A 26,260-nucleotide genomic window follows, 5' to 3' on the forward strand; every position below is an offset into this window, starting at 1 on the left:
ACCACCCTAGACTCTGTATTTCATCTCTGTATATTCTATCACAATATGTTTCTTTTTGTCTCAGCAGACTTCCTTGGTTTCTGAGCATTCTCCTTACTTACTCAGAGTTATTATGCCTGCCTAATCCTCCAGCTATCATGGATTGAATTATGTCCCCCAAAAATGTGTGTATCAATTTGGCTATGCCACAATTCCCAGTATTGTGTGATTGCCCACCATTTTGTCATCTAATATGATTTTCTGAGATTTTCCAGTGTGTTGTAAATGCTATCACTGATGTTAATGAGATGGATTAGTAGCAGTTATGTTGAAGAGATCTACAAGATTAGATTGTGTCTGAAGCCAATATCTTTTAAAATGTAAACGAAAGAAGTGAACAGAGAGACTGGGGGACTTATACCACCAAGAAATAAGTGCTGGGAGCAGAGCATGTCCTTTGGACCCAAGTTCCTGGGCAGAGAAGCTCCTAGTCCAGGGGATGATTAGTGACGAGGATCTTCCCCCAGAGCTGACAGAGAAAGCCTTCCCCTGGAGCTGACGACCTGAATTTGGACTTCTAGCATACTAGACTGTGAGAGAATAACGTTCTATTTCTTAAAGCCATCCACTTGTGGTATTTCTGTTACAACAGCACTAGATAACTAAGACACCCCAGCCGTGGGTTACCTCTCAATAACTCACTTCCAGTCCCTTGATTCACAATAGCTATCAATAAAATGCCACATGAAACAGCACAAGAAGTTTTAAATTCAGACACATATGGGCCCATTCTACTTCTCCACATGTTGCTGTGTGACCTTTAGCAAGTTGCTTCACCTCTCTTAGTTTCAGTTTCACCTGAAACTTCAGTTTCATCATTGTATAGTTCAGATTTACACTAATTTTAAAAACCTGACTCACTGGCACATCACAGATGCTCAAAAACTGTTGTTGTTAGGTGCTGTTGAGTCAGTTCTGAGTAATAGTGACTGTGATGGTTGGGGTTGTGTGTCAACTTGGCTGGGCCATGATTCTCAGTAGTTTGGCAGTCGAGTGATGTTGCGGTCACTTCCATGATGAGATCTGATATAGTGTGATCACCTCCATAATGGAATCTGCTGTGAGTAGCCAGTCAGTTGAAGGGGAATTTCCTTGGGCATATGGCCTGCATCGAGTATGGGTGGACATTCTGGTGGGGCTCGTGGGCTTCTGCTTGCTCTGGATCCTGCAGCTGGTTCCTGTTCTTCTGACCTCCAGTCTTTAGAACTTAGGCTGACAGCTTGCCTGCAGTCTTGTCTGCCAGTCTTGGGATTCATTGATCTTCAAAGCCTGTGAGCAAGAGCCCTGCTCTCTAACCTGCCAATCTTGGGTTTGCTGGCCCCTGCGGTTGCGTGAATCAGGAGAAGCCTCTATCCTGACTCATGAACTTGGGCCATTCCAGCCTCTATGGCTTCATGAGCCATTTCCTTGAGGTAGGTCTCTCTCTCTCTCTCTCTCTAGATTTATACACTTTACTAGTTTTGCTTTTCTGGAGAACCCAGCCTAAGACAGTGACCTTATGTACAATAGAATGAAACACTGCCCAGTCCTGCCCCATCCTCACAGTCGTTGCTATGTTTGAGCCCATTGTTGCAGCTACTGTGTAAATTCATTTCATTGAGGGTCTTACTCTTTTTCATTGACCCTCTACTTTACCAAGGATGATGTCCTTCTCCAGGGACTGGTCCCTCCTGATAATATGTCCAAAGTATGTGAAAAGAAGTCTCACCATCCTCACTTCTAAGGAGCATTCTTGCTGCACTTCTTCCAAGACAAAACTGTAGCTATGATTATTATCTGAACTTCTGGCTTGACATTTCATTCTATCCTAGTAGCTTTTCAGTTCTGATATTCTGTGAAATTTAAGCAAAAATATTTGTTTAACTCTACATTAATTTGTTCAATCAAAAATTATTTTACTAAGTAATCACCAACTTTATATGGAAAGGAAAGAGGCTCTGGATAAGCAAAGCATTATTGAAGAAAAAAAACAAAGTAGGAGCTCTCACATGACATGATCTCAACACGTACTCTATAGTCACAGTAGTCAAAACAGCCTGGTACTGGTATGATGACAGACACATAGACCAGTGGATTAGAATCAAGAGCCCAGATGTAAATCCATCCACTTACAGTCAGCTGATCTTTGACAAAGGACCAAAGTTTATTAAATGGGGAAAAGGTGGTCTGTTTAACAAATGATGATGGCAAAGCTGGATGTTGATCTATAAAAAAATGAAACACAACCCACACCTCATGCTATACACAAAAACTAACTCAAAATGGATCAAAGACTCAAATATAAAACCTAAAACAAAAAAAGAACATGGAAGAAAAAATAGGGATAACACTAGGGGCCCTGATGTGTGGGATAAATAAAATATAACCCATAACTGACAATGCATAAACACCAGATGATAAACTAGATAACTGGGAGCTTCTAAAAATTAAACAGTTATGCTAATCAAAAGAATTCACCAAAAGAGTAAGAAGAGAATCTATAGACCAGGGGAAAAAAATGGCTATGACACATCCAATAAGGGTCTAATCTCTAAAATCTATAGAATACTTCAACACCTGCGTAAAAAAAAAAAAAAAAAAAAAGACATATAACCTATTTTAAAAATGGGCAAATGACATGAAAAGACACTTCACCAAAGAAGACATTCAGGCAGCTAACAGACACATGAGGAAATCATTGTGATCATTAGCCATTAGAGAAATGCAAATCAAAACTACAATGAGATATCATCTCACCCCGACACTAGTGGCACTAATGAAAAAAACAGAAAATAACAAATGTTGGAGAGGTTGTGGGGAGATTGGAACTCTTATGTACTGCTAGAGGGAATGTCAAATGGTACAACCACTATGGAAAACAATATGGTGCCTCCTTAAAAAGCCAGAAATAGAAATATCATATTATCTAGCAATCCCATTCCTAGGAATATATCCTAGAGAAATAAGAGCTGTCACACAAATAGACATATGCATACCTATATTCATTTCAGCATTATTCACAGTACAAAAAGATGGAAACAACCTAAGTGCCCATCAACAGATGAATAGACAAATTATAGTACGTACACACAGTGGAATACTATGCAGAGATAAAGGAAAATGAGGAATCTACAAAACATCTTACAACATGGATGTATCTGGAGGACGTTTGCTGGTGAACTAAGTCAATCACAAAAGGCCAAATATTGTATGAGACCACAATTATAAAAACCCAAGAAAAGGTTTACCCACAGAAAAAAACAATCTTTGATGATTACGACGGAGAAAGAGATGGGGAGGGGAAGTCACTAACTAGCTAGTAGACAAGTGTTAACATTAGTGAATGAAGACAACACACAATATAGGGGAAGTCACCACAATTTGACCAAGGCAAAGTCATAGAAGCTTCCTAGACACATCCAAACACCTTGAGGGACCAAGTTACTGGGGCTGAGGGCTAAGGACCATGGTCGCAGGGAACATCTAGGTCAATTGGCATAACATAGTTCATAAAGAAAATGTTCTATATCCTACTTTGGTAGTAGCATCTGGGATCTTAAAAACTTATGAGCAGCCATCTAAAATACATCTTTTGGTCCCATCCCATCTAGAGCAAAGGAGAATGAAGAAGACCAAAGACACAAGGAAAACATTAATCCGCAGGACTAATGGACCACATGAATCACTGCCTCCAACAGCCTGAGCCCAGAAAAACTAGATGGCGCCCAACACTGACAACTCTGACAGGGATCACAACAGAGGGTCCCAGATAGAAAAATGTAAAGTAAAATTCAAATTCACACACAAAAAAAGGCGAGGCTTACCGGTCTGGCAGAGATTGGAGGAATCCCCGAGACTATGGCCCCTGGACACCTGCTAACTCAGAACTGAAACCACACCAGAAGTCTACCTTTCAGCCAAATACTAGACAGGTCTATAGAACAATGACACACATGAGGAGTGTGCTTCTTAGTTCAGTCAAGTATATGAGACCAAATGGGTAACACCTGCCCAAAAGGAAAGACGAAAAGGTAGGAAAGGACAGGAAGCCTGGACGAGTGGACACGGAGAACCCTGGGTGGAAAGGGAAAGGAGGAGAGTGCTGACACATTACAAGGATTGCAACCAACGTCACAAAACAATTTGTATATAAATTTTTGAAAGACAAAAAAAAGAATTATATTACCAAGTGCCTATTCAGAATCAGTCTCTGTAGTAGGCAGTGGGGATACAGCAAGAAGCAAGACAGATACAGACACAGTACTTATCCTCGTCAATCTTACAGTTGAGTCAAAAAGAGAAATATCAAATAATTAATTATATATAACGTTAATTGTTACGGTAATAAGTGCCTGAAGAAAAATTACTGAGAAGCGTAGCTTACCCTAGGGAAGAGGTGGTCAGAGAAAATCCTCAGAAAATCCCCTTCATGCTGAAACCTAAACGATGAGTAGGATGAGTTATTTGGGAGAGGGAGCGAGAAGAGCCTTCACATGGAGAGAACAACCTGCGAGCAGACCACGAAGTGGGAAAAATCTGGCACATTCAAGCCAGTGTGGCCAAAGTAGAACACTTGGAAGAAAGGTCACTGTTGAATATATGAATAGCAAGTGGGTCAAATGTGAACTGTAGCAAGAAACTGTTTCCAAGTCTTTGAATCAATCAGTGAGACAAGGAACAAAGACAGCACAGAATCTCTCAGATAGCACAGGAGTAACAGTTTTCTTGCACAGAGTGGCACTGCAGGTGGTGAGTGTCGCAGCAATGTCGGGAAAACAACTGTGTCTCAAAGAGTTCATGCCTTGCAAATATATCTCACCCTATTTTAGAGACAATGGTAGCACCTGACAACTAAAGAATTCTCAGCCACCACTTGTCAGTGCACCTCATAATATTCTAGCCACAGCATCCTTCTCTCCTCTGTGCCCCCACAGAAACTTGTCCTTACCCCTCTTTTAACATTTCACAGGCTATAAATATCCACTTACTTATGTATGTTCTCATGTAAACTGGGGACTGTGTTATCTCCAGTGCCTAGAACAGTATGACACAAATTAAGTGCTCAATAAAAATTGTGTTCATATGTTTTCTTCTGTGCCTGAAATATCACCCCCTCCAAATTCCTTTCTTATGAATAACTTATCTTTCTCCTGAGGTAGATGGCCTTTCTGTGTATGTCTGTAAAATACTCCACTCATCACAGCACCTATCCACTGGAATCTGGTTAACTCTTCCCTGGGTGGTGCAGTTAATGCACTCAGCCACTAACTAAAAGGTTGGCTGTTCAGGTTTACCCAGGGGCACCTTGGAAGAAAGGCCTGGAGATCTACTTCCCAAAAATCAGCCATTAAAAACCCTATAGAGCACAGTTCTACTCTGATACACATGAGGTCCTCGTGAGTTGGAGTCAACTCCATGGCAACTAATTTTTTGGTTTGGGTTTTGGTTTTGTTTTTTCTCTGCACTTCATCGGATGGAAACCTCCATGGAGGGGTCACATCTATTTCATTTACTATGCCCCTAGGACCCATAGAAGTTGCCTAATAAATACGGGTTGAATTAACTGATGTGTTGAATTCATGAAAAACGGACTTGCTCACAAGGTCTATTACCATTATTTGTTCTTTTTATAGACAATAAAATTAATTCAGTCAGCAAATTCACAGCAGCATGAGATTCAGAGCTCACCAAGTTTAAGTTATTACCATGGAATTTATCCCACTGCATTTGGCTAATTTCCTAATGGCTGACATTAAGGAAGAACTATTGGCATTTAGATTTTGTTTTCTTTGTTTCATTCTATTCTGTAGAGAGAAATGTTTTAGCATTAGTATCAGCCATTGGGTGGAAGAATACAGAAAAGACAAAAAGGCAGGATATCCTAAGCACCTAGAAAAAGATAATCAAGCAAGAAACCAAAAGAACAGAAATCAACAATTAATTCTAAGGCTCTCTGAGAGTTAAAAAAAAAAAGAGTGGACGGTGTGGGGGTGGGCTTTGAATGGTTGTTAGTTAGCAAAGCTACAAAATTTCAACAACCATGAGCTTGAATTTATTATGTCAACGGAAAGAATCACATCATTTAAACCAAGTAGCGTTTGCCTAAGTGTACCACCTGGAACATTCCCTGTGAGGGTTTTATAGTCAAGTAAGTTTGGGCTGAATGTCTTATCTTCCTCTGTAAGTAACAAATGTGTGCCAGTGAGGAAACAGGTTTTACCTTGTTTAATCCAGTGCTTCCCAGAATTATTTAGCTTCAGGAAAAGCTTTTTCTCCTCCCTTTAACACCAATTAATACTTAGATTTGCTCCCCATAATACTCTTTTGAAAACACTTGCATATGGGGGGAGAGAGAGAAACAGGGACAGAGTGAAAAAAACCTATCCCCAGAGTGGGTGGGTACACACCAGTAGGTCTCTAACCGCAGCGAATGTAAAGCTTTCCTGATAGAACGAACACTCTTTCCTTACTGTCTGCGATTCTGCTACTTGAGAAATTTCTGCTTCTCCTAAAATTGAGACAAGTTAGACCATAACGAGGACTTTAGGGGATGATTGTCCTCCAAAAAAAGAAATAAAGCCTAGTTTGATATGAAGCTAGAAAGTCCAACAACTTTAACAATACAGTGTCCGTTGTCAATCACACCCTTTAATGGTGCATAGCCCCCAGTAACTTCTTAGTTCGTTTTTTGGAAGCTTTGTACAAAATGTGCTGAGAATATTGTTCTTCCTTTGCTACTGTAACATGGTGTGGCCTTGCTATTTTAAAATCACGGTAATGACTCTTCTGGGATTTAGAGGTAGGAGACACAGAAAGGCCCACAGGAAAAGTGACAGTCGCCAAGTCCTCAGGAACAAGCTGCAGGTAGCAGATGCGGTTTCCCATTATTGAGCTGCAACTTTTAAGAATTTAGAAACATAATCCAAAATGTATTAATAGTGAAGAAAACTGATGTAAAATATACCATTTACAGAATGATTTTTAACGTGTTCAAAGAAGTTTCAAATTTACAGAGCATCAGTAGACTTACCTTAATTGGCAGATTTCCTTGGGGATATTTTCAAAGTGTGTTCCACATTTATTAAGCTCTTTTGATACAGTAAGATATACTGGAGATACAAAAATACAAGAAGCCGTCCTATGAAAATCCATAGTCAAATAGCAGAAATAAACATGAAGATACATAATTGAAATACAGCAATTAGTGTGATTCATCTTGCTTGCAACAGTAGGGAAGGCTCTATCACAGAGCAGATTCTGGAGCTAGGTTTTGAAGGATCAATAGAAGTCTGCTGGATGGACATATTCGTGAATGAAAAGCATTCTAAGCAAGGGAATCACAGGAGATACGAGAAATAGCCTGACTGATTTAAGAAACTGTGAGAAGATTTGTGTTGTATCAAGTATTAAGGCAAGAGAGAAGGAAGGTTGATTCAGGTCTACCTGCCCTCCCCTAGGATATAATAATAACTTTAACAATTTTCAAACTATTTCACATCTGTCAACTGTGATGGTGAAATCTTATGCGTCAATTTGGCTAGGCTATGGTGTCCAGCTGTTCAGGCTCTACTCTACATATTGTTGTGAAGGTATTTCATAGATGTGATTAACATTTACCATCAGTTGACTCTAAGTAAAGGAAATTGCCTTTGATAATGTGGGTGGGCCTCATACAATCAGATGAAGGCCTTAAAAACAAATACTGAGATTTCCTGGAGAAGAAGGAATTCTGCCTCAAGACTGTAACATAGAAATCCTACTGGAGTTTCCAGCCTTCTGCCTGCCCTACAGATTTTGAATTTACCAGCCCCCATGATCACATGAGACAATTCCTTAAAATCTCTTTATATAGAGAGAGATGCGTGTGTGTGCATGTGTGTGTGTGTGTGTGTCTCTCTCTCTCTATATATATATATTTATATATTCTGTTTCTCTGGAGAATCCTGACTCCCTGACTAATACAGTCAACTTAGACTATTTTTTCCTCATTTAAAAGATAAATTATTTGAGTTTAAGAGCTTGTCAGTTGGGTAACAAGTTACCACCAGAACTCAATTTTTTTGTCTTCTGCCTATGTTTCTTTCCCAGGAACCCTGTGGTGCAACAGTTAAAGCTCTTGATTCTAACCTACCAGCCCCTTCCTGGGAGTAAAGATCTGGGTCTCTGCTCCCATAAAGATTTACAGCCTTGGAAACCCTATAGGGCAGTTCTGTTCTACCCTATAGAGTCTCTATGAGTCAGAATTGACTTGATGGCACGTAACATCAGTGTTCTTCCAGTTGGACATTATGAGTTTCTGAGTGATGCTAGAAAACACTTCTTTCAGAAACATCTTACTTTGCTCATGCAAAGTGGCAGATGGTTATTTGCAAAGCAAACCAAGAGCTCTATTAATCCAGACAGCAATGAAGCAACAGGCCCAAAGCTCCCTTACATCTCTCCTTCAAAATGCGAATCTTCGTCACGGCATTCCAAACTGAACTGATGGAAGCCTCGCACTGCACCACTAAGCCAGTCCGATGAAAAAGGCACAGTTGTCAGTGGATCCGTTAGGGTTCTTTGGTTGGAAGTAAAATAAACAGAATCTGGTTAAGGCAAAAAGGAACATATTGGATGGACACAGGACAGCTCACAGAATTGCAGGAGAAAGCTAGTGCCAGACTTGTGAGAGGACCCAAACCTGACCATGAGGATGAAAGAACTCCAGTGAACCTCCTCAACATTTAAAATCCTGGGAGAGAGCATCTGGTCAGACTACTTGGGTCTCTCATCTACCCCTTTGCCAAAGGAAGGGAGGGCACCAAGACAAAGATGATGAGGAAGAGATATTTCTCTAGGTAAAATCAGGATGCTGATAGCAAAATAAGAGGAAGCAGATGCTGAGTATATAAAATCAGCAGAGGCTTACCAAAGTCCATTAGCATTTTCCTACAATAGTGTCAGACATCTAGAAACTTATAATCATTCCACTTGCTTACTAAAATTTACATGCTATACACTCCTTCCTTGGATCTCAGAGAGAAGTGGTAGCACACAGTAGGGAGGCAGCAGAGAAGAGAAGGGAAGAACAAGGTCTCAGAAGACACAGAGCAGGGTCAAATTTTAACTCCATTATTTAGCAGCAGGAAGGACTCAGCCAAACTTCTTAACTACTCGGTGCCTCATGTTTTTTCATCTGTAAATTACCATCATAAATATTACATGTGGATTATATTAGGATGATAACATTTGAGTTGTTGGGAGGATAAATGAACTGCTAACCTGACTATCGTAGGCCCAAGATGGAGTCACTAATGATAAGCCCTATATCAGCAAACCTAAACCCACCTAGTTTCCATAACCTGTAAATGCCTGACCTTTGCAGGAGCCGAAACTCAAGTCAATCCCAGAAACCTAAGCTAGCCAGTTAGGACTTGCCTGCTCAGTTTAACCTAGTTCAAAATTTTGCCTTAACCCCAAATAAGGGGAAAAAAAAAATGCCTACCAGCCAATCCGAAATTTGCCCATTATAGCTTCCTTGTTCTTGGGTGTCTGTGCTTACAAAAACTCTTGCATTTCTACCACACGTAGGAACTTTTGTTTGACTTCCAAACCAGACAGCCCTCTTTTTTTGCCCTGAAAAATAAAGTTTATGAGTTCACACACAAATGTAATATTATGGAGGTTTTAATTTTTAAGAGAGCTACGAATGTGAAACATTTGGTACTGTGCTGATATCCTGCAAGCATTCAATGAACATTAATTATTGCCATCTATCTGGCTGGCAGAAATCCTGGTGGTGTAGTGGCTAAGAGCCACATGTGCTAACTAAAAGGTCAGCAGTTTGAATCCACCATTCGCTCCTTGGAAACTCTGTGGGGCAGTTCTACTCTGTCCTATAGGGTCACTATGAGTCAAAATGAACTCTACTGCAATGGGTTTTTTGTGTTTTGTGTGTGTGTGTGTGATCTGTCTGGCACTGTGACTTCAGCACATAATTCTCTCCGCATTTTCAAGTTTCTTGTTTTAATTTTTGAATTTTCTCTAGATCCTCATGTATATCATCACATTATAATAGAAATTTAGGATGAGAAGTATCTTTGTTTTTCTTCACTGCCTTGTTTCCTACCTGAAAAGAATAGTCAAGACTCCATTTAGATTTTAAATTAACATTCTCTGGCAATTGTTCAGCATGGGTAGCATTCAAAATATAACTCCAGTGATTTTTTTTTTTTTTTTCCAGAGAGACATACGGCTAAGGTTAATAGGGGTGCCACTTTCAAAATATATCTGCCCTGAGCAACATAAAAGGATTATTTAAGAGGGCACAGTGCATAGGACACACCCTGGTATTAAAAGGCCTAGCAACTGAAATTAATTTTACAAACTCCCACACACACCAATTTCCACAGACTCTGAATTTTCTATCTAAATTACTTTTTCCACTTATTCAGCGAGGTCTAAAAAATGACTAGGAAGAGCAAAAATCCTTTGATTTGTAAACCAGTGCACAGACAGCACCTGCACCTTCTGAGCATCTAAAGGTGAATCACTATGCCCTTTTGTCGTTTCTTTCTTCTCTGGTTTTCACCACAGACTTGATTAACGGCAGTAACAGTAAAAAACAGTAGAAAAATAAAATACCTATTTTCCTTCATCAAGTCTCACTGCTATTGAAATTATCTTGTGTAGTGTTCATGTGTCTATTTCCCATCTATGAACACAGAGACCTCAAATTTTACTTCTTAGATAACACATCTTTAACATAATTAAAATAGAGGGAGATCTCAGGTTTTTGAAAAACTTTTCTTATGGCCTTATGCATTTTTTTGTTTTACTTATTCAAAGTTTAAAATTGAGGATAAAGTTCTAAATTAGACTAGGCTGTTTTTAATTCAATTACATTCCTGAGATGATAAACACTTGAACTGAACTTCAAGCTAACAAATTGCTGGTCAGATGCTCTCAGAAGTATTTCAAAGTCCAAGAGTATGTCTTTATTCTCTTACACTTGCGTAGGAGTTTATCTCCACTAAATCCTTTGAATTATTACTCAAAAACAACCACATTCTTTTGATCTTAACTGGTTCTATTGGCTTTGTTTTTTAATGCACAATTTTCATTTCAAAGGTCTTTAAGTTGACTTAATACTATCTGCATATTACATAATTCAAGGACTAACAATCCAAGATATTATAGAAGGGAAAAAGTTCAGTTTTATAATTTTTTAATTAAAACAGCAGCACCCACATAAAGATACAAATTGCTGTCAAGGAAATTCCTACTCATGACAACCCCATGTGTGTCAGAGTAGAACTGTGCTCCATAGGATTTTCTTTTTAATTTTATTTTGTCTTAGGTGGAAGTTTATAGTGCAAATTAGTTTCTCATTCAAAACTTTATACATAAATTGTTTTGTGACATTGGTTGCAATCCCTACAACGTGTCAGCACTCTCCTCCTTTCCATATCCACCCTGGGTTCTCTGTGTCCACTTGTCCAGTTTTCCTGTCCCTTCCTACCTTCTCATCTTTGCTTTTAGGCAGGTGTTGCCCATTTGGTCTCGTATACCTGACTGAACTAAGAAGCATGTTTCTCATGTGTGTTACTGTTTGTTTTATAAGCCTGTCTAAAATTTGGCTGAAATGAGGACTTCAGTTCTGAGTCAACAGGGTGTCCAGGCACCATAGTCTTGGGGTTCCTGTAGTCTCTGTCACACCAGTAAGTCTGGTCATTTTTTTGTGCACGTGTGAATTTGAATTTTGTTCTACATTTTTCTCCCAATCTGTCCATGACTCTCTGTTGTGATTCCTGTCAGAATAGTCAGTGGTGGTAGCTGGGCACAGTCTAGTTCTTCTGGGCTTAGGCTAGTAGAGGCTGTGGTTCATATGATCCATTAGTCCTCTGGACTAATATTTTCCTTGTATCTTCAGTTTTCTTCATTCTCCTTCGCTCTGAACTTGATGGGACCAATAGATGGCTGCTCACAAGCTTTTAAGACACCAGATGCTACTCACCAAAGTAAGATGTAGAATATTTTCTTTATGAACTATGTTCTGTCAATTGACATAGATTCCCCCAAGACAATGGTCCCCAATCCTCAGTTCTAGTAACTTCATCCCTCAAGGTGTTTGGATGTGTCTAGGAAGCTTCTATGGCTTTGTTGATCAAGTTGTGCTGACTTCCCCTATATTGTATGCTGTCTTTCCAGTCACCAAAATTAACAATTGTCTACATATCTAGCTAGTGATTTCCTCTGTCAACCTTTCCTCTCCCCCTCACAACCATCAAAGATTATTTTTTTCTGGTTAAAACTTTTGGGGGGGTTTTATAATAGTGGTCCAGACAATACTTGTTCTTTTGCAACTGACCTATTTCACTCACCATAATGCCCTCTAGATTCATCCATGTTGTGAGATATTTTGTGGATTCATCATTGTTCTTTATCATTGCATAGTATTCCAGTGTGTGTATGTACCATAATTTCTTTATCCATTCATCTGTTGATGGGCATTTAGGTTGTTTCCGTCTTTTTGCTATTGTAAATACTGCTGCAATGAACATGGGTGTACATATGTCCCTTTGTGTGACGGCTCATTTCACTAGGGTATATTCCCAGAAGTGGAATTGCTGAACCCTACGGTATTTCTATTTCTAGCTTTTTAAAGAGCTATTGTAAATGGTATTGATTTGGTGATTTCCTTTTCAAAGTTTTTTTATTGGTGAGAAGAATTCAACTTTTTTTTTCTATGTTAATCCTGTCTCCTGCTACTTCGCTGAAATCTTCTCCTAGTTCCAATAGCTTTTTTTGTGGCTTCTTTGGGGTTTTCTGTGTATAAGATCATATCATCTGTGAATAGAGATAGTTTTACCTCTTCCTTACAAATTTGGATGCCCTTTATGTCTTTTTCTTACCTTATTGTTCTAGCTAGGACTTCCAGCACAATGTTGAATAAGAGTGTGATAAAGGGTATTTTTGTCTAGTGCCTTTTCGCCAGAGAAATGGTTTCAGTCTCTCTCCATTTAGAATGATGTTGTCTATTGGTTTTGTATAGATGCCCTTCTATTTCTATTTTGCTGAAAGCTTTTAACAGGAATGGGTGTTGGACTCCATCAAATGCCTTTTCTGTGTTGATTGATAAGATCATGTGGTTCTTTTGTTTTATTTGTATGGTGGATTACTTTCATTGGTTTTCTAATGTTGAATCACCACTGCATACCTGGTATAAATCCCACTTGGTCGTGATGTATTATTTTTTAATATGCTGTTGAATTCTATTAGCTAGAATTTTGTCGAAAATTTTTACATCTATGTTCATGAGGGATATTCATCTGTAGTTTTCTTTTTTTTGTGGTGTCTTTGCCCGGCCTTGGTATCAGCGTTATGCTTGCTTCATAGAATGAATTCAGGAGTATTCCTTCCTTTTCTATGCTCTGAAATACCTTAAGTAGTATTGGTGTTAATTCTTCTTTGAAGTTTGGTAGAATTCTGCAGTGAAGCTGTCCAGGCCAGGCTTTTTTTGTTGTTGTTGGGAGTTTTTTTATTGCCACTTCAATGTCTCCTCTTGTTATGGGTGTGTTTAGTTTTTTTAACCTCAGTTTGTGTCAGTTTATGTAGGTAGTGTGTTTCTAGAAATTCATCCATTTCTTCTAGGTTTTAAATTTTTGGAGTACGATTTTTTGCAATATTCTGTCATGGCCTTTTTTATTTCAGCTGGGTCTATAGTGATATTACCCATCTCATTTCTTATTCAGGTTATTTGTTTCCTCTCCTATTTTTCTTTCGTCAGTTTGACAAATGGCTTGTTGATTTTGTTGATCTTTTCAAAGAACCAACTTTTTGCCTTGTTACTCCTTTCAATTGTTTTTCTATTCTCTATTTCATTTATTTCTGCTCTAAAATAAACAAACAAAAAACCAAACCCATTGCCGTCGAGTTGATTTTGATTCATAGTAACCCTTAGAGTAGAATTGCCACATGGGGTTTCCAAGGAGCAGCTGGTGGATTCAAACCACTGACCTTTTGGTTAGCAGCTGAGCTCTTAACCACTGTGCCACCAGGGCTCCATTTCTGCTCTAATCTTTATTATTTCCTTTCTTCTGGTGTTTGATTACTCCTTTTGCTGCTCTCTTTCTATTTGTTCAAGCTGTAGAGTTAATGTTTTGGTTTTGGCCCTTTCTTCTTTTTTGACATGTGTGTTTATTTCTATAAACTGACCTCTAAGCACTACTTTTGTTGTGTTGCAAAGGTTTTGATATGATTTCATTCTCATTTGATTCTATGAATTTTTGTTTTAATTCCATCCTTGATTTCTTCTATTACCCAGTAGTTTTTAAGCAATGTGTTGTTCAGTTTCCGTGTATTTGATTTTTTCCCCTTGCCGTTCCTGTTATTGATTTCTACTTTTATAGCATTATGATCAGTGAAGCTGCTTTGTATTATTTCGATGTTTTGGACTTTGTTAAGGCTTGCTTTGTTTGGCCTAAAATGTGGTCTATTTTGGGAAATGTTCCATGTGCACTGGAAAACAATGTATACTTTGCTGCTGTTGAGTGGAGTGTTTTGTACATGTTTTTGAGGTTGAGTTGGTTGATTGTGGCATTAAATCTTCTGTATCTGTATTGAGTTTCTTTGTAGATGTTCTGTCCTTCACCAAAAGTGGTGTGTTGAAGTGATGTGTTGCTTTAAAGTCTATTTTATCAGAGATTAATATTGCCACTCCTGCTGTTTTGGTTACTGTTTGCTTAATCCATTTTTTTCCATCCTTCGAGTTTTAGTTCATGTCTTTGTGTCTAAGGTGTGTCTCCTGTAGACAGCATACAGTTGAGTCTTTTTTTTTTTTCAATCCATTCTGTCACTCTCAGTCTTCTTACTGGTGCGTTTAGGCCATTTACATTCAGTGTAATTATTGATAGGGATGAGTTTACTGATGTCATTTAGTTTTGTTTTTTTTATGGTGTTGATGGTTTCTTTGTTTCATTGAATTTTCTGTGCTGAATTCTTTTAGTTTATGTGTTTTCTTTTCTCTTTCATTCCTGTTGATTTTGTGTTTACTGAGTTTTTATGTTTTTCTTTTTTATTTTGAGGGATAGGTTTGTTAGCTTGTTTTGTGGTTACCTTGAAATTTACCTTTATTTTCTAAGTTTAAACCAGTCTTTTATTTCTTGATATTGCCTTGACTTCATCTTCATGTGGAAGCTCTATGACTACACCGTCTATTACCTCTTTTTTATTTTGATGTTGCCTTTATATATTGACATCTCAGGTTCCCTATTTTCAGTCTTTTAGCTTTAATTTTTTTTGGTGTGAATTCCCTATCTGGGTTGGTATCTGGTTAATCTGTCCTGTGCCCTAGCCTTAGATTGTTTGTGATGTTTTTGGTTCTCTAACCAGAGGACTCCCTTTAATATTTCTTGTAATATAATTTTGGTCTGGTTTTTACAGATTCCCTTAATTCTGTTTATCTAGAAATGACCTAATTTTGCCATTGTATTTGAGAGACAATTTGCTGGGTATATAATTCCTGGCTCACTATTGTTTTCCTTCAAGGCTTTATATATATGACCTCCCATTGCCTTCTTGCCTGCATGGTTTCTGCTGAGAAATCAGAGTCTTACTAGCTCTTTAGTCTTACTGGTTCTCCTTTGTAAGTGACTTTTTATGCCTAACTGCTTTCAGGATTCTTTCTTTGTCTTTGATTTTGATAAGTTTGATTATGATATGTCTTGGTGACTTTCTTTTGGGGTCTATCCCTTATGAGGTTCATTGGGCTTCTTGGATAGAGATCGTCTTGTCTTTCATGATATTAAGGAAGTTTTCTGCCAGTAAATCTTCAACAATTCTCTCTGTGTTTCACATTATCCCTCTCTGTTCTGGTACTCTGATCATTCTGTAGGTTTTTCCTCTTCATAGTATCCCATATAATTCTTAGGTTTTCTTCCTTTTTTTCATTTTTTTTTCTAATTTTTCCTTAAACAAATTGGTGTCAGTGGATTTACCTTCAATCTCACTAATTCTGACTTCCATTATCTCAATCCTGCTTCTATGACCTTCTGTTCAGTTGTCTAATTATGAAATTTTATTGTTAATCTTTCGGATTTCTAGTTGCTGTTTCTGTATGGTTTCGAGCAGCCTATTTATTCTGTCATTTTCTTCTTGTATTCCTAATTCTTCTATAGCTTTGTCTGTGTGTTCCTTGGTTTGGTCTATGTTTTGCCTGATCTCCTTCTTGATCTCTTGGAGAACTACGTATATTGGTTTTTTGAATTCTTTATCAGGTAGTTCCATTCTCTTATTTTTCTCTGAAAGGTTTTCTGGTTCTTTATTTTGGTCACTTGCTTGAACCATCTTGTCCTGCTTCTTTGTGTGATTTGATATTGACTGTTATCTCTAAGGAAACAGTGGTGATGTAGTGGTTAAGAGCTATGGCTGCTAACCAAAAAGTTGACAGTTTGAATCCACCAGGCACTCCTTGGAAACCTGTGGGCCAGTTCTACTCTTTCCTATAGGATCACTATGAGTTGGAATAGACTCAAGGGCAGTGGGTTTGGTTATCAATAAGTTATTATATTTAAGGCATCAATAAGTTATTATATTTATTTATTGTATTTTTGTTTACTGTGCCCTGTATTTTTGTTTTGATATGTCCAGGTAGGCTGGGCATGTGTGCTACTCTAGTCATTGACATCATTGAAGCTCTCACCTCCCAGCTCCAGGTGGTTAGAGCAGCTACTAGGTGTGTGAGCCAAAGAGTCCATTTGCTGTCTTTGTGGGGGCACTGAAAATGCAGGCAAAGATTTTTGGTGAAGTGATGAATCTGTTCTGCTGGTCACCTGGCCAAGGGTGCAGGGGGTGTTCTCCCTGGTTGTTGGGTTGGGTGTTGTATGTGTGCTCCACCACTCACCTGTTGTTCTGGGTGCCGGTGCCCAGGTCGTTGGTCAGCAAGTGTGTGGCATGGAGACTCTCACCTACAGTCCCAGGTGAGCATAGCTGCATGGGGGTGTTTGGTGCAGGCACAGGTAGGTCTGTGGTTGCAGTGGGGGCACATGTAGGAGGTAAGGCAGGAGACTGTCAGCTTCCCCCAGGTGCCCAGATGGAGGGTATGCCCTTGTCCTCTAGAGCACATTGTGGGGGTGGGGGTAGTGCAGCCAGTCCTTGGGCATCTGGTGCCATTGGCTAGAGGAATCAGGAAACACCACTAACCCTCAGGCCCCTGTCATGGTCAGTTAGATGGAGTGGGTGGTACTGCCAGCCCTCAGGCCCCTAGTGCGGGTGAGTGAGGCCCCTTCTTAGGGGGTGGGGTAGTGTCAAATGTCACAAATCTGTAGCTCCCAGTTGGCTACTGTAGGTGAAAACAGACTTCAGATGGATGCCCTGCCCGTTTTGTCCTAATGAGGGTGTGCAGTGTCAGATCAGCCCACAAGGCACTGGGGTGGGGTGAAGGGTGGGAGCCAAGGGTGCTGCAAGTCCATGGACCCCCTACTCCAGTGGCTGGGTGAAGGAATGAGTACCTCTGGACCCAGCCATGAGTTCCCGGCTTAGGGGTCGTGGCATTGTTGAATGTCATGAGACTGGTGTTAGAGAGGGGATGGGGATGAGGAAAAGGGAGTACTCCCCAGCCGTGGAGCTCTGGTGGGGGGAAAGATTATGGTGCACATGTGGTGGTTTGGGAGCTTGCACATAACTTTTGCAGGTCTTGTGTTGCTCCTATTTAGTTCTGGAGGTGTGTGCAGATTCACTGCTGCTTGGCTACACCAGATGGGGTGGGTTTTGGCTTGGGATGTTGCTGCTTGCCTCAACCTGTGTGCGCTGTGCAGATTCAGCTAGCAGGACACCAGCAATCCTGCTGTTTGTAATTCCCTGTTTCCACAGTTTCTTGAATTGTCTCTCGTTCCACCTGCCACTCAGTCCTATTCTTCAGCTTTGTCTTTGATGATTAGGGTTCCTAGACTTTCATATATATCTGAGTCACTTGGTTTTTCAGGTCTTTGTCGTAAAAGGAATGACATGAAGCATCTGACTATTCTATCATCTTAGCCCAACCTTTCCATAGGATTTTCTATTTTTTTCTCAAGTAGATTACCAGGTCTTTATTTCAAGGCACCTCTGGGTGGACTGGAACCTAGCAACTAAAAGGATTAACTATTTGCACCACCCAGGGTCTCCCACATAAAGATAGGTCTAGGTGATCTAGAAGTCTCCAGAAATAAGCAAGTTTTTCCATATTATAGGAGAAAGGGAACAGAAAGCTGACAATATTTTAGGTGATATCACAATATGGTATAACCTTATGTCTCACTTGCTGCTACTTTTACCCTTATTTTCTAACCTTCTTAACTTAGGTCTATAATTTAAAAAATAAAATAAGTAATGGAGGAGTTTAAAGAGGTGACTTGATACAGATCCTCCTAACTTCTCATAGAAATTCCTGCGAATATTCCAACATAATGACAACTAAAAAGAACTTAAAATAAAGAAGAACAGATACATTATTGCAAAATCTGGAAAGAATTTCTCATAACTCTATGTCTTATGAAACTGTAATAGAGAAAAAAAAAAAAGATACCAACCCATGCTTTGGTTCATCAAACAGAGCAACCAAGAAAGAAGACAGGAAGACATGTTATCATCGTTCTACTGTAGTCTGATGCCAGGGAGATGGAGGAGCTGCACTAACAAGAAAATTGAAGTGTGTTCATCTACTAAGAGAGTGCCACTTTAGGATGAACAGAATACTGTCTACTCATGCCCCACATCCCGTTTTAGTGGATATTTGGATTTCTGTGGTAGTCCAGGACCCACCTGCCCCTTTTCCAACTTCATAAGAATCCCCCATTGTGTGTGATCTGATGAGATACAGTGCCCTGCTTCCCTGTACTGAAGAAAAAGGAGTCAAATTGTCCCACTTTTCATATAATCCTAGCCCACTGGCTGCTCCCACACCATATATTAAAGTGTGATCAAGTGGCACAAATATGGAAGAAAAGGTAAATATTATTCCTAATTGCAACAGTGATGGCCTTCTAGCATCCCAATACTTCTATGAATCCCTGATTTCTTCCAAAACATTAAGTTCTTTTTGGTTTAAAATAGTCAGTCAGTGTTTGTTACTTGGAGAAGGACAACTCCCCAATATATCAACAGGACAAGCAGAAGGAGGGCTGGCAGAGATGTGTTTCTCCTAGAAGGTATGTCTCCATGAGAAAAAAATGTGTTTGCAGCAAAGCCAAGAAAGGAAGCACCTGAAAGCAGTACATTCTGGGTTATAATTTTTATATATTCCATTATTTCAAAAGGCTAAGGTTGAATAATGCCAATATTTAAACCTGCAAGGCATTGGCAAGTGAGCTACCATCTTGTGGTTGATTTGGTACACGAATTTAACGAGCAGAGAGCACAGCCCTGAGAAATACACATAAGCCTCTGTTGACAAACACTGAATCTGGATAAATCTCTTTCTAACTTGGGAATTGATTTTTTTTTAATGTATAAAGGATATCCTCACTGTATGATTTAAATATATATAAAAATTTTTTTTTTTTTATAGAATATTAGGAAAGGAACGTCATACTGAAAAAACAGAAGAAGAGCATAACTCTGAAGGTGATTTGCTAGTATAAACAAAAAAAATTACAAATTTAATAACACTTCCCAATAGGATGCCAGAAAATCTATCCCTTATGAAGACCCAGAATAAACTAAGAAGATGAAACAGTAGAATTATGTGAAAATATGACTAACTGAAATAAATCAATGCATTTAAAATTATATTAATGATTTAAAAATCAATGGAGGTATTAAAGGGTAGAACTGTCCATTTTGTAAAAATGAGTATGGAGCTATGTTAGTTTTGTTTTGTTTGCTTTTCCACCACACCAAAGGTAAACATCCACCAAGTTAAAAAGCAAATAAAGCAAATCAAGGACCAAATATTGTGTAGAGTTGGTTACTCCTAAATTAGACATTTACCGTGGATCTATCAATCCAGAGAGATGATTTCTACAATTAAAATAATAATCAAGTGAGCAAAAAAAAATATTTTTTCTAACATGACAAACTTATGCAAACTGACAGTTTATTTACCATATTTATCTGATACTTTAAATGACTAGAATAGGGTTTTAGATCTGAATCTTTTAACAAGTCACTTTGGAAACATGACCCTAAGCGAACACATATTTGAATAAAAATAGGTAAAATACACTTCAGTATATGGTGAAAAGATTGTATACATTGATACTTCATAGAAATATCTTCTTCGTACACTCTTTCTCTCTATGTAGTCTCATCTCATTCCATAAAAAAGAAACTTTTGGTCAAAAGTTCATCTTCCTCTAGGAAAAGATGAACAGGAAACTTTCACTCCTCCCTTAAGCCCTTATTAGGTTCTCCCCACAGGAAGAAGTTTGTAAATGGCTTAGGAGTTTGGTGACAATCTGATATCCATATCTCTACTTTCCTATACTGCAGTTATTAAAACTAAAAAAAAAAAAATTGCAGTCAAGTCTATTCCAACTCACGGTGACCCTGTGTGTTACAGAGTAGAACTTCTCTAGAGTGTGTTCTTGGCTATTATCTTTTCAGAAGCACATCACCAGGCCTTTCTTCTGTGGTACCACTGGGTGAGTTTGAACTGCCAACCATTAGGTTAGTTGTTGAGTGCAAACCGTTTGCACCACCCAGAGACCTTACAGTTCTCAACCAGGGTGATTTTACCTGCCAGAGGACATTTGGCAATGTCTAGAGACGATTTTTAGAGCCCTGGTGGCATAGTGGTTAAGAGCTCGGCTGCTAACCAAGAGGTCGGCAGTTCAAATCCACCAGCCACTCCTTGGAAACCCTATGGGGCAATTCTACTCTGTCCTATAGGGTAACTATGAGTCGGCACTGACCTCATGGCACCTAACAGCAACAACACAACAACAGAGACAATTTTTGACAATTTTGGTTATCACGATTTGGGAGAGGGGGTGCTGCAGGCATCCAGTGTCTAGAGGCCAGTGATGTTGTTAAAAACACCCTATAAATGCACGGGATAGCTCCCACAACAAAGAATTATTTGGCTGAAAATGTTAATAGTGTTGAGGTTAATATTGTAGATGGAGACCTCTGCTAATGCACAAATGTGTCTCATGCCTTTCCTTCCTCTTATGTTACCCATCTCTACTTCCCATTTCATGATGTTCCTTAGGGGAAACATTATCCCCCTACTCTCAACACATTCTGGGAAAAATGTCTCTACTGCCTCCACCAGCAGTCCAGCACTACCCCCTCCACGCATTAGACAGACTTCTTCAAGCACAGTAGTAGTTATTTGTCTAGGCAAGAGATCATAACTCACTTTGGAACAGAGAGGGCCAGGTCCAAAATTTTTGCAAGAACTGTTAGGAGAGTGTGCCATTTCACTGTGGTTACAAAAATCTGAGAATGTAAGGTAAAGTTGCAACCTTGCCATCACCAGGAAACAGCCTAAGAATGAAGCCAACTCAGAGAAAACTCAGCTTAGGAACAGAGACAAACTTCTGATACCATCCATGTACCTGGATGCAGCCATGGTAATCCACCTATGCTTTTTGGTTTTGTGAAACAATTTATCTTTTGCTTTTAACAGCATGAGTTGAGTTTCTGTCCCTTCTACTCACCTTGAGGCCTAGCTGTACTTCCTAAAACTATTTCCTTTTTTTGTTTGTTTGTTTTTTACAGAAAACCCCCAAAAGAAATTTGAATAGTTCTCTTTTCTTTGCAAACAAACATACTTTAAGACACACATATACCACTTACAGATCAATAATTCAAAAAATATAATACAATTTAAGTGAACAACCTCAAAATACCTCCAAACATAATTTGATCTTTCCTGGATGATTTAGAAGGCTTTTCAGGATAACTCAACACCTTGGGGTTATGTTGTCTAGCACCAAGTATCATTATAATATATTTTCCATTTGGCATAATAATAGGAGGGGGCAAATTTTACTGGTATTTAAAAAAAGAACTGCCTTTAGTTGCTGAGTAAGAAACCAATATTAAGAATCTAGATTCTGTGTCCACATTGGTCGCTCATGGTCTTTTGCCTGTTTTAACTCTATAAAGTACTGTAAGAAATCAGTTATTTTGAGCTTTTATAAAATGCTAGTTATAAATCGCTTATTTTCTCTACAAACTGTCCACAAAACACTTACAAAATTTTGCTAATATGCACCAACTCTGCACAAATATAGGAAATACATACATATCTCACATTGCTGAAAAGCTGACAGTTCCATTTAAACCCTTATTGATAGCTTTATATTTGCCTTTATATATTATGGTTTCAATGTGCTGCAGTTGTTCTTTGACTCTTAAAAGGTCACGTTCACTCATAATGGTTTCAAACCCATTCAGTTATAGCAGAGATGAAATACTGAGTCTACTACCTAAGTTCCTTCCCTTACTCACACACGTTCATGGGTGTTTAGGGCATTATGTTATTGCTGGAATGACAAAAGTTTCACTTTTTAAAGAGGGATCAATATGGGCAAATGGATCATGAAAAGACTTAACAGATACTTAATCCAAAAGAAGTTATATCAATCATCGAGACAAATGCTGATGAATGCCAATTAGAAAGATAATGTACAATGAGATAAAAAAATGCTACTGGGAAAACTGTGATGATGGATAGATTTTGTGCCTTTTTGTTTTTATGAATATGACATCGCCCAGTACCAGTGTCCTTATCTGTCTCCATTTTGTAGCTAGAGAAGAACCTTCAGAAGAGATGGATTTTCTTTGATTCCAGCTCTCCACAATGCTCTGGGCTCCTAAGGGAACAATATCAATTATACCATCATCAATGCAAATGGCATTTTAAAGAGTCAGTACAGAAGGCAGAGAATGTTAATACTGCTCTGAAGTGCCAAACTGCTTTGCAGACTTTCCCCCAAAGTCCACAGCCCATCACATGTCTTTATTCATTCAGATCTAATCCTATCAACTGAGGGGACAGGCCACTGGCTTGCTCTTTGCCTTTGTCACTCAAACTCACCCATTAAAAACAGTCCATTTTCAAAAGTCGGACAGTGTGGAATTCAGGTTGGCAGCCAAAAGATAAAGTCGTATATACAGAGCATGACAATGAGGAGCCTCCTGGCTTCCTTGCATGATGGGTTATTTTTATTAAGATAAAGTGTGTTCCAGAGGCAACTCAGAAACATAAGCATCAGCTAGTTCATAAAAAGTTATGGGTACTTAGGCTTTCAAATTAGGGAAACAAATATGACAAACATGAACTCAAACTCAGTAGAAAAATAACTTGCCATTAGCATATCCTCCTATTGTGTTTTCCAAATTTGCAATATTTTAAAGAACCTAATAATTGTATTATCAGGAGACTTCAGAGGAGTTGATAATGTAATCATCTCTACTTTCTTTTATGTCATAAAAGCTTATAAAGTCTATAAGCAAGTAATTACCCCATGTCGATGGAACATCTACCATGTACAGGGCACTGTGCTAGGGATTGTGAAGGACATACAGAAATGTAAGATGAAAAACACAGAATTTTCTCACAAGAAAAAGACACAATAACCAGAATGAAAAGAAGATATAAAAACAAGAATATCACAAGGAGGCAAATGAGCAGACACAACAATCCTAGAGAAACTCAAAGAGCAAAAATCAAGAAATGGGATAAAAATGAGTTAAGTTTGAAAAACACAGACTCAGGCTAAAAACCACTAAGCATTTTCTTTAAAAAATACTTGTGCAAAAAAAAATTTGTTCAAATATATTCACCAGAGCATTGTTGCAATAGAGAAAAAGTGGCAACAAATTAAATATTCCTAAATAGAGAAGAGGTTAAATAAAATATGGTACAACTATTCTAGATTACTATGCAACTGTTCAAAGAAAGAAGTCCTGGTGGCACAGTGGTTAAGAGCTTGGCTGCTAACCAAAAGGTCAGCAGTTCAAATCTACCAACCTCTCCCTGGAAACCTTATGGGAACACTTCTACTCTGTCCTATAGGGTTGCTATGAGTCGGAATCGACTTGACGGCAATAGGTTTGTTCAAAGAATGGGAATGATCTATACATATTTATGTGGAAAGAGCACCAAGTTAAAAAATAGGCAAGCAGAACAAAACAACTCATAAAGCCATACATCTGGTGTGATTCCAAGTATATTTTGAAAGGTATACATATATAAATAAATGTATGTAAATGCACAGGAAAATGGCTGGAAAAATAACCATCAAATAGTAAATACTTTTTTACCTCAGGGTATGGAAGGGGTGGAAAGGGTACACCTACTCCTCACTTATCAATCCATTATCCAACATTTCGCATTTACAACAATAGTAAAAAATCAACTATCTAACTATTTTGCACTTTAACAATGTACACCTGACACTAACAACCACTGAAGTGCAAGGCGAGAGTAATGCTCACTGTGATGGTTAAGGTTATATGTCAACTTGGCTGGGCCATGATTTTCAGTGGTTTGGCAGTTATGTGATGATGTAATTGACAGTTATGTAATGATGTAATCATCCTCCATTTTGTGATCTGATGTGGTCATCCTCCATTTTTGCATAATGCTGATTTTGTATAACAAACTGGTCTTTGGAACTCAACCATGTCAATAAGTGAGGAGTGGGTGTATATAAACATTTTCTTTCATATAGTAATGTATTGCTTGAATCTTCATCTATTTTTAATGTTGTTGGCATAATTTAAAAAATATTTAAGAAAACAAGGAAGACCTTCAGGTAAATTTCCTTTTACTTCCTACCAAAACATCAGAGAAGAGCTTTTAAAGGGCACAAAACCACAAGGACAGAGAAAAAAAGAGAAAAGACAATAGCAGCAAAATTTTGAAAGCTGGATGACTGGTAACTGACTAGTCTAGAGAAGGATAAATCCTAAGCTAGCAGGGGAAAAAGCCAAGAAGAAATCCAATACCTTTTGCAGAATCTACAAAACCTCCGGAATTAGCAACATTAGGTCATCTGGGAATGGATGTGAAAGTGAAATTAAAAATAAACAGAAGGATTTTAGAAAGATGAAAGAAGTAGAGAATTTTGAGAAATAGTTACATCCCCAAATCCCCTTCCTCACTCCATCTAGCCAATCTATGCATCTCCCCTGCCCCAACAGAAAATTACTGTTGTTGTTAGGTGCAGTTGAGTCAGTTCCAGGTCATGGCAACAACATAACTAAACACTGCCCAGTCCTGCTATGTTTGAGCCCATAGTTGCAGCCACTGTGTCAGTCTATCTTATTGAGGGGCTGCCGCTTTTTCTCTGACCCTCCAAAGTACATGAAGTGAAGTCTTGCCATCCTTATTTCTAGGGAACATTCTGGCTGTACATTCTTCCAAGATGAATTCGTTTGTTTTTCTGGCAGTCCATGGCATAGTCAATATTCTTCACCAACACCATAATTCAAATGCATTAATTCTTCTTAGGTCTTCTTTATGCATTGTCCAGCTTTCACATGCGTATGGAGGTTGAGAATACAACAGATATAGAAGAGAATCTCTGGGAGAAATTAAAAAAACAAAAAGAAAAAGGTTTACTCCTAGAGAGAAGAACAAAAGGTAACACTGAGGATAGAAATAATGTATGGAAAAAAGAGATTCTCCAACAGGAATTTCCTCAGTGAAAAAAAAAAAAAATTTTTTTTTTTTTTTTCAGTGAAAAGGCTCACTAAATTCAAACATTAATGGAGCCCACAGTCAAGAAGTCCCACCAATGCGTGTGGGAGCTTCCTATCTGCTATTTAATGTCTAACTCTTGAATGTAAATAGACAGCCAAGGAAACATAGAGTCTGAAAGAAATAAAAGCTCCTTGAATGAAACAGATACATGATAGGGAATATAAAGTTTCAAATAAACTATCCCTGTTATAATCAAAAGATTCAACAAGTGATGACGTATATCAAGTCAGAACAGGGTACTGTTAAAAGAAAAAGGAGGAGAGGAGGGAGAAGGAGAAGAAAGAATAACACAGAATAAAAAAAGCACTTTCAGGTAAAAAAGTTTAAAAACACACCCATACATACAGACACGTGTATATAGATGTGTGTGTCTATGTATGTACGTATGTGTATGTTTGTGTGTGTTTGTGTGTGTGCATTGTGTAGCTCAATAGAAGAGCTGAATGAAGAAGGTGAAGAAATCTCTTAGAAACCAAACAAAAAGACTTCAGACAATAGCTGCACCTATATTTATGTTCTTTTTACCTGAGTGGTTTGCTTGTGGCTTTTTGGTGCAGTATAGGT

The sequence above is a fragment of the Loxodonta africana genome, chromosome 2, assembly GCF_030014295.1.
Source record: "Loxodonta africana isolate mLoxAfr1 chromosome 2, mLoxAfr1.hap2, whole genome shotgun sequence".
NCBI classification, from domain to species: domain Eukaryota; kingdom Metazoa; phylum Chordata; class Mammalia; order Proboscidea; family Elephantidae; genus Loxodonta; species Loxodonta africana.